Source organism: Parasteatoda tepidariorum, chromosome 10 (genome assembly GCF_982258835.1).
Source record: "Parasteatoda tepidariorum strain Cologne lab strain chromosome 10, Ptep-v5.0, whole genome shotgun sequence".
NCBI lineage: Eukaryota > Metazoa > Arthropoda > Arachnida > Araneae > Theridiidae > Parasteatoda > Parasteatoda tepidariorum.
This window is the reverse complement of record NC_141764.1, coordinates 38314109-38323883: the sequence shown is the minus strand read 5'-3', so window position 1 is coordinate 38323883 and position 9775 is coordinate 38314109.

The window sequence follows — 9775 nt, the reverse complement described above, 5'->3', positions numbered from 1 at the left end:
GATAAGCATCTTTTCTATCAGTTTTGAAAAATTGAAGTTCAAATAATGAGTAAAATTTTTCAGAGTTTGAAAATGAAAGGTGGCGGGTGGGAGTTATTTCGAGATAATCTCCAAAGTATCAAATTATTTCTTGTGACATTAGCTCATTTATAGGCCGGATCCATATATGCATCAATTTATTCATCCACAGATCGTAATTTTGATCTAAACCAAAGAACGATCAATCTCCAATCCAGTATCCCCAGAGGTGTAATTTGTTATGGGAACATGAAGAACTTAACTTGCATCAGTCACCATTTACTACACGGGAGTCTTCGCCCCGCTGGGATCAAACTGACAACCTCTTAGACATAGGCCAAACGCCCAACCAAATTATCCCAGCCAGGTGTGTAGAAAAATGTACAAAAAGTTCGATGGAAAAAAAATACAATTCGATTATTAGTTCGAGAATGATTAACTAATAAAATTGGAGGGGAAACACGTTTGTTCGCTGAAATATACTACAGAAATGAAATTTGACGTGCTGATAGAACCATTTCAAATTAGAAAATTAACTAAAGTGTTTTCAAAATTCTTATTTGTTCGAAAGTTTTTTAAAGTTTAAACGTTTATTTGCATTTTTATTTCTTTAAATAATTATTTATCTATTATTGAAGAAAAATTGATCTCTCTCGCAATTTTCATTTTCTGAATTCGAGCTTGACCAATACCTCCTAAAAAAGAGAAGGCCTCAACGCGGGTTACCATAAACAAGAAATGTTATCCTTTAGTAGTCCAAACGTAATGTCATCTGTCATATTTACCACCACTGTGTAACTTTGCAGCCCGAACGTAGGGACATCTTTCTTATTTTTCAGCCACTCCTCAGTTTATGTTCGTTAAGTCGGACTATTAAATTTATTCGTGCTGAGGCCTTCTTTCTCCTAGGAGGTGTTGGCTTGACTTGCTGTCAAAAGTGAAAACAAAAAAAACAAGAAATGAATAAATAAAAGATGAGAGAGAGAGAGATTAAATGTTGCCAGATATAAATCTCACCATTTATACCGAAATTTTTAAAAATATAAAAGCAGAAGCGAGGCAAAAACTGTTTTCAATGCGAAGTTTTACATGCTATAAGGTAATCGTAATATATTGTTAACAAGTAAAATTACTTCGCATTTCTTTTTGTGACACATGTCCTGTATTCCTAAGTTAAATTATATTTTCAAGCACAGTTGATTGTTTTTCAAATCCATCTCTCCATTTCGTCACGATTGACGTATTAATAAAATGTGTTAACTCAAAATTTTAATAATTATACATCTTATAAACGAAATGATCCTTGTTTATCGCCTTTAAAGATAAAAACTTTTTAAGAAAGCCAAGGGGGAAGATCGGTTTACGTTCGCTGAAGCTGATTCTAAGAAAAAAATTTAATTTGCACACAAACATGAATTGCTTTTCCACAACACAGCCTGCTTTCCCCTTTGTTATAACCACTCGGGCAGGGATCGATTTTACCATATTATTGATTTGCCAAAACTTGGTAATGCTCAAAATGCAACAGATTAAATTCCCATAGTAATTTTTATAAAATATGTCATAAGAGCTGTGATGACTCAGGGGATAGAGCGTTCGCCTCCCATTTCCTGGGATCGACCCTGGTTCGATCCCAGCGATGGTTGGTCGATACGAATCTGCGCCCAACTTGCACCAACCACAGTGCTGACACGTGAAATATCCTCAGTGGTAGACGGATCATGGGTTAGAGTCTCCTTGCCGTCAGGTAACAGTGAAAAGTCCTCGTGATCTTCCTCTCCATGTAACGCAAATGCGGGTTAGTTCCATCAGTAAGTCCTCCACGAAGGAAAATTTCTCCCAATACTTGAGCCAGGAGTTTCCTTATCTTCCGGATTGGGTTCAAAATTAAAAGGCTATAGAGTTGAACATTAGTAGTCGTAAATCCAAAAATTGTTTCGGCTGTTCAACGACGGTTATAAAATATGTCATAAGAGCTCGATGGCTCAAGGGATAGAGCGTTCGCCTTCCAATCAGGTGAACTGGGGTTCGATCCCAGCGATACGAATTCCGCATCCGGCTTGCACCGACCACAGTGCTGACGTGAAATATCCTCAGTGGTAGAAGGATAATGGGTTAGAGTCCGCTTGCCGTCAGGCTACCCGTGGGAGGTTCTCGTGGTCTTCCTCTCCATGTATTGCCAATACCGGTTAGTTCCATCAGTAAGTCCTCCACGAAGGCAAATTTCTCCCAATACTTGAGCCAGGAGTTTCCTTATCTTCCGGATTGGGTTCAAAATTAAAAGGCTATAGAGTTGAACATTAGTAGTCGTAAATCCAAAAATTGTTTCGGCTGTTCAACGACGGTTATAAAATATGTCATAAGAGCTCGATGGCTCAAGGGATAGAGCGTTCGCCTTCCAATCAGGTGAACTGGGGTTCGATCCCAGCGATACGAATTCCGCATCCGGCTTGCACCGACCACAGTGCTGACGTGAAATATCCTCAGTGGTAGAAGGATAATGGGTTAGAGTCCGCTTGCCGTCAGGCTACCCGTAGAGGTTCTCGTGGTCTTCCTCTCCATGTATTGCCAATACCGGTTAGTTCCATCAGTAAGTCCTCCACGAAGGCAAATTTCTCCCAATACTTGAGCCAGGAGTTTCCTTATCTTCCGGATTGGGTTCAAAATTAAAAGGCTATAGAGTTGAACATTAGTAGTCGTAAATCCAAAAATTGTTTCGGCTGTTCAACGACGGTTATAAAATATGTCATAAGAGCTCGATGGCTCAAGGGATAGAGCGTTCGCCTTCCAATCAGGTGAACTGGGGTTCGATCCCAGCGATACGAATTCCGCATACGGCTTGCACCGACCACAGTGCTGACGTGAAATATCCTCAGTGGTAGAAGGATCATGGGTTAGAGTCCGCTTGCCGTCAGGCTACCCGTGGGAGGTTCTCGTGGTCTTCCTCTCCATGTATTGCCAATACCGGTTAGTTCCATCAGTAAGTCCTCCACGAAGGCAAATTTCTCCCAATACTTGAGCCAGGAGTTTCCTTATCTTCCGGATTGGGTTCAAAATTAAAAGGCTATAGAGTTTGTCATGCCTCCATGTTGTGATGGCGCTGTCATCAAGGTAGATGTTGTAAAAAGACAGAGGAGGGAACGCTCTGATGGAGAGCGGAAGCGAATTGTTTAGGTGGATTGGTTATATTAATTTTCTTCAAACTTCATTTTTTTTCTTTGTTAATAAATATTTGTGTTGTTAACTGGTTACCATTTATTTGGCCAATTGTGATTTTGGGAAGTATCTGAGTGAAGAAGGGAAAAGGAGGAAAAATTATACGTTATATCACAGAGTTGAACATTAGTAGTCGTAAATCCAAAAATTGTTTCGGCTGTTCAACGACGGTTAAAAAAAATATTTAAAAAACCGTTCTTCTCCATTGATGTTCAATGAATACGAATCAACTACTGGGGTTGGTGAACAAAGCAAACAGGGGGTTATCTAAGCAATTGTTTCCCAGGCGGGGTTATTCGAAATCATAATTCTAATGACGAAATTTTAAATGAAGGGCGTAAAAGTATAACAATGAAATAATAAATTATACGTAGGGCTATGATAAAATTGTATGTAGGACAGTAGACGTAATAACATATTTTTATAATTACCGCAAAATAATGCCTTTAAGGAAGTCAAGTTTCTCAGAGTAAAAAACTTGAACAATTATAAAGAAATTTTGTCAGAAAAATGAATCAATATTGAATTGATTTTGTCAGCGAAATAATTATATTTGTGAAATGATCATGTCGGCGAAGTGATTGTGTCGACGAAATGAGATGTTGGTGAAGTTATCATGTCAGCGAGATGAGCTGTCGGCAATGTGATCGCGTAGATTAAATGAACTGTCGGCGTCATGATCTTGTCGGCGAAATGAGCTGCCGGTGAAGTAATCGTTTCGGCGAAGTGACGTTGGCGATGTGAACTAAATCCGAATTATTTTAAAATCGGCTAAATTCACAATTATCTGCAAAATCTTTTAATCAAGCCAGTATTGAATTTGAATTATATTGCAGAAGAAAATGCAGGCTTCATAACATCAAAACCAAAAAGGTAAACGACAGGGAAGGAAAGTTAATGAAAATAAATGTATTAATTAATAAGGAAATTTTTAAAGGAAGAGCTCGAAAAGAAAAAAGAAAAAAAATAACGGCTAATTTTCTATTTGCAGCAATTATTGAAAGTATTTAACAGTATAATTCAACTGTTGCTAACAGTTTGAACAATAAATAATAAATTTGATAGTTTTTAAATAATTTAGTGTAAAGCTTGCTTTAAAAGAAAATTCCTTTTTTTTTTCTTTTCATTTCTTCTTTAAGCCTAATGTTGTTTGTTTCACATAGTTGTTGTAAGTTTTTTTTTTAATTTCGCAATTTTTCACAATTTTTTTTTCACTAAAGAAACAAATTATTACAAATAAATTATTGCATTAACAATTTCCACTTATATTGCAAAAACAACATTAGATTCCTACTGTTAAATCACTGGGCATTGCTAACATGTGAAAGCCAGGCATCATAGATAATAAGCATGGAATCAAGATACAATGTAATGAAAAAACAATCCGTTTGTTTTGCGTTCTTTGGGAACAGTTAAGAGAAAGAAAAATGTTTTCAACAGGAGGAGTCTGATTGGGTGATGGGTTTACAGTTTAAAGTTAAGAAAAGCAAAGATTACTTGTACCATATTACTTGTATTTAAAGAAAATATATAGGTATCACAAACAGGCATGTATGGATAAAACACCTGTTTAAGATGACCTGCTTACCTATATTAGTAAACCCTGTAGGTTCCATATAAACATTTTTATTAGGACATCGCATAGAATAAAAGTGGGTAATCTATATGGGTCTCAAAGGGAACCATGGGGGAAACCCATATGTTATTGTAAGAGGTTGTACAGCCTTGCATCTGTTTTTACACCACGTTTCTATACCACAGGAGAAACTCTTCATCTCAAATTCTCTTTCAATTCCATAAGTAATTTAAAACTTTAAGTCCAGAAACAGGGAATTCAGACAAACCTAGAGTAAGTATTTTAAAGTATCGAAATGAAAACAAATTACAAGAAGATAATGTAGGATTACGCCCTGGGGAAGTTCCTTTCCAATATTTTGTTTGCATTTAGATATTTTAATTTTTTTTTCCAGCATTTGAAACTTCATGGCTTACTGTAGGTTTGCTAGAACTCACTTTCTCTATATTTTAAATTTTAAATAAATTATGGAGGAGAAAGGGAATTGGCGAGGAAATTTATGACCAAGAATTCAATTTCTGTCACACCCATACGTCACACTCGTTTATAGGGTGGACCCATTCATACATCCATTCATTCATCCACAGATCCTAATTTTGACCTGAATCAGAGAACGATCAATCTCCAATTCAGTACCCCCAGAAGTATTGATTTGTTATGGGAACATGGAGGACTTTGAGACTCGACAGATTTAACGTGCATCAGTCACCATTTACTGCACGGGGAGTCTTCGGCCGGCAAGGATCGAACCCACGACCTCTTGGACACGGACCCAGTGCCCTACCAACCAGGCTATCCCGGCCCCGTATAATGTCCTGTTAAGTAGTTATGCGGAAGGCTAGCGAATGATAGTGATCAGGGGAACCATCTAAATTTTTAAAAAATAATTCTTCTCTTTAATATTAAGAAGAAAAAAAAACTTTAGAGCAGTAAAAAGGATTCCTAAATTGATGACAAAAATTTTATGGTAAAACTTATGAATAACTAAAATGAACGAAATTAATAATTAGAAATATTAGTAATGAATAATACGAAAAGTAATGAATAAAAATATTTGTAAAACTTTAAATGATAGAAAGACACTGATTAAAAGGATAATTGCTTAAAACTAAAAAATTACCCTTTTTCCCTCACAAATTAAGCGACCTAAAGAAACAAAAACCTATTTCATCTAGCTGTTAGAGGCTGAAAAAAGGTGTAAAAAAACTGCCGATTTTTCAATTTTTTTTATGTTGATTCTGCCCGGGCACATATGTAGTCTATAGTTGCTCTCGCCTTTCAATGGGAAGACCCAAGTTCCAATCCCCGCAGATTCAAATTCTGCTCCCGGCTCGCACCGACCGCAGTGCTGACGTAAAATATCCTCAGTGGTAGACGAATTATGGCTCCTTGCCGTCGGATAACCTTGGGAGGTTTTCGTGGTTTTCTACACCATTAAACGAAAATGTTTATTAGTTTCATCAAAAAGTCTCCCACGAAGGCTAGTTTGTCCCAATGCTTGATTCGGGAGTTCCTTTGTTTTCAAGATTGGGTTCACATTTACAAGACTACGGAGTTAAACATTGCTAGTTGTAAACTCAGAATCAGGTCGGCTGTTTAAAACTGGTTGTAAGGAAACATGTAGTTTATGCTTTAAGTGAAGCTTTGACGCTATTCATTTTAACATGAATTGTGAATCGAGCTTTGAATGAGGGCGCTTTCCATACTAGATCATGAGCTATTTTCTCTCTGTTTATTTTCTCACTGAAGCATTATGCTTTGAATAATTTTCGAATATTCTGAAGCTCTCGGTGAGATAGAATTGATCTATTTTATCTCTGTACTTTGTATGCCCCTCGCTTTCCCTTTAATTAAAACTAAATTCCTTATTTTGTCTTTGCAATGTTTCGAGACCTAATTCTTTTTTTCCCCATAGTTATATAACAAACATATTACAAAGATTAAATTCATTCATTACTTTCGAGAATTAATATACAGTGGCGGCCAAAAGTATGGACATTTTTTGAAAGTTTCAAATTTTATTTTTCAGTTTCAAATTTTATTAAATATTTTTCAAATTTTTGTGCATGTAGAATATATTAATTTTCACTTAAATACAAACGTTTATATATCCAATTGAAGGTAATTTAATGTAGAATTTAATAATAAATACGGTATTACAATATCTGTATTACAAAAAAAGTTATGCAACTAATAGTAAGATCTATCTTAGATTAGCAATTTTTTAAAGTGATACTTACACAATCAATACTTAGTAGGATAACCCTTATTTTTTAAGACAGCTTCACGGCGTCTTTTCATCGAGTGAACGAGTGTTTGGATTTCATCTTTCGTAATCACATGGTGCCAAGAATCAATTATAGCTTCAATAAGTTGTCTTTTATTGGATGGACGTTTTTTTTCGAACAAGAATTTTCAAACCTCGCCACAAATTTTCAATTGGATTGAGATCAGGGCTGCTTCCTGACCATGGTAATATATCTACGCCTTTATTTTGAAACCATGCTTTACATACTTTTGCTGTGTGGCATGGAGCTGAATCATGCTGAAAAATAAATGGTGCGTTGTTGGGGAAGAGATCCCTGATGGAAGGTATCAATTTTGGTTTCAGGACAGTTTCGATGTCTTTTTTGGCATTCAGGATGCCATCAATCACTTGAATTCGTCCCACACCATCTGCAGACATACATGCCCAAATCATGACATTTGTTGGGTTTTTTGTAGTTGCTTCAATGCAATCAGGATGAAGTGCTTCACCTACTCTACGTCTCACGTATTTTCTAGCATCACTTCCAAAGAGCGATAGTTTACTCTCATCGCTCCAGATTACTTGCTTCCATTGATTTTCTGACCATTTAATGTGTTCTTTTGCCCACTTAACTCGTTTTGCGCGTTGCTTTTGATTTAGATACGGTTTTTTCACTGGAATTCTAACTTGTAATCCAAATCCTGATAACTTTATTCTTATTGTTCTTGAACTTACTGCAATACCCGCTCGCTGCATTCATTTCACATCTAATGGCATCTGATGAAATTTTTCTATCTGGAAGGCATAGTCGTTTAATTTTTCTATCGGCAGTAGCACCTGTGCATTTTTTTCGGCCTGATTTCGTTTTTTCATAACGTAAACAGAACTTTTGTTCACCAGAACACCAACCAGAACACTGAACCACCAACTTGTCTTGCAATTTCAGCATAAGAGAGGCCATTTTCTCTCAATATGACAATTCGGCTTCTTTTTGTAGCTGTCCAATTAGTTCTTCTTGTTGATGACAGTGTTTAAATTAGTTTAATTTAAAAAAAAGGACTTTAAATATTCAAAAACGGCAATACTCTATTTAATTGTACTAGTATGCATCATTCCGCAAAAATTTTCCACAACAATAACTCTTTTACCATCAAAATAACCTAAACTATAGTTACAGACATTTGATTGGTCCTAAGAACAGTGTTTGTGATTGGCTAGTACGCTTTTATTACAAAACACGTCTTTATTCAAAACGATTTGTGCTTGTTTGTTCTACTAAAATGAGCATAACTTTCTTTGTAATACGGATATTTTAATTCTGTTTTTGTTATTAAATTCTACATTAAATTACCTTCAATTTGATACGTAAACGTTTGTATTTACGTGAAAATTAATATATTCTACAAGTACACAAAGTTGAAAAACATGAAACTTTCAAAAAATGTCCACACTTTTGGCCACCACTGTAGGTTTGGATTTTCGCAAATTCCGAATTACCGAGGCTTAGATTTGCGGAGGTTTATCCCTTTGACGCAGAATTTTTACTAAATATATTTTAATACTTCTTTCACTAATTTGTACAAATTTAGGTAAAAATAAGTAAATATTCTATATTTAGCATTTTAATAATTTATGAAATACAGCATGAAACAACTGTGTCTTTATCTGCGCAAAAGCAAAAATCTTCCAAACACAGCTCACTTTAAAATAATAATTTTTCAAATTTGCACTTATCAGATCTAAGAAAAGCAGTCATTGAAGTTTTGCTAATTTACAAAATCAATTATTATTTGTTTGTTTTTTTGAAAATGAAGGAAAAAAACTTGAATTTTATATTTCAGTACATACATAATTCTGATAATCTAACAGATTTATACTGCTTTTTTACATTTCTTATAATTAAAAAAATACCAAAAGATATTTTTACTTGTAATTAGAGCGTCATAAAAAATATATTTAAAAGGGTCACCGATATCTCATCTACGCCAGAGTGTTAAGTGTATGTTTAATAAGCAATTTTAAAAAAAAAAATCAGAATATACAAATTTAGTAGTTGGATTGAGTTCTAAATTTTATGATGCAAAAATGAATTGACATTTTTTTCGACATGAAATATGAAAGAAAACAGAATTTTTAAGAAATAAAACACGTTGATATATTAAAGGAAGTTAAGAGAAGATTTCATGTTTGTAAGACGCATTAACACTAATTAATCATGAAAGATCATTTCGTAAAATCACGCTTAAATCACGTGCACAACTATTTTTACAGGAAACTTAAGATCCCACAGGATCTCTCCTTTCAGGAAAGGAGTTGAGAAAAAATCACGTGAAAAGTGAACTGAATTTACTGACCTTGTTTCTTTGTACGCAATAAGGATTTAGTGGGATACTTGTGAAAATAATATTAGATATTTAGCCCCTTGATGGAACAAAGATGCCTTTTAGAAAAAAATACCTAAAAAAGGCACATGCACCTCGTTATGTTTTTTAACAGGCTTAAAAAGTATATCAAATAACTGCTTCTTTAAGATCTGATTTGACTTCTAAAACGCCACTTAGAATTAATCATAAAACATGTAATGAAAAACATTTCTGTTTATTGGATTCAGTTTTAGTAAGTGAAATTATGAGGGGGAAAAAAACAAATAAAATATTAAGCTTCACATAATAGTGCAAAAAGGAATTATGTTAAAGATAAAAATTAAAAAAAATTTT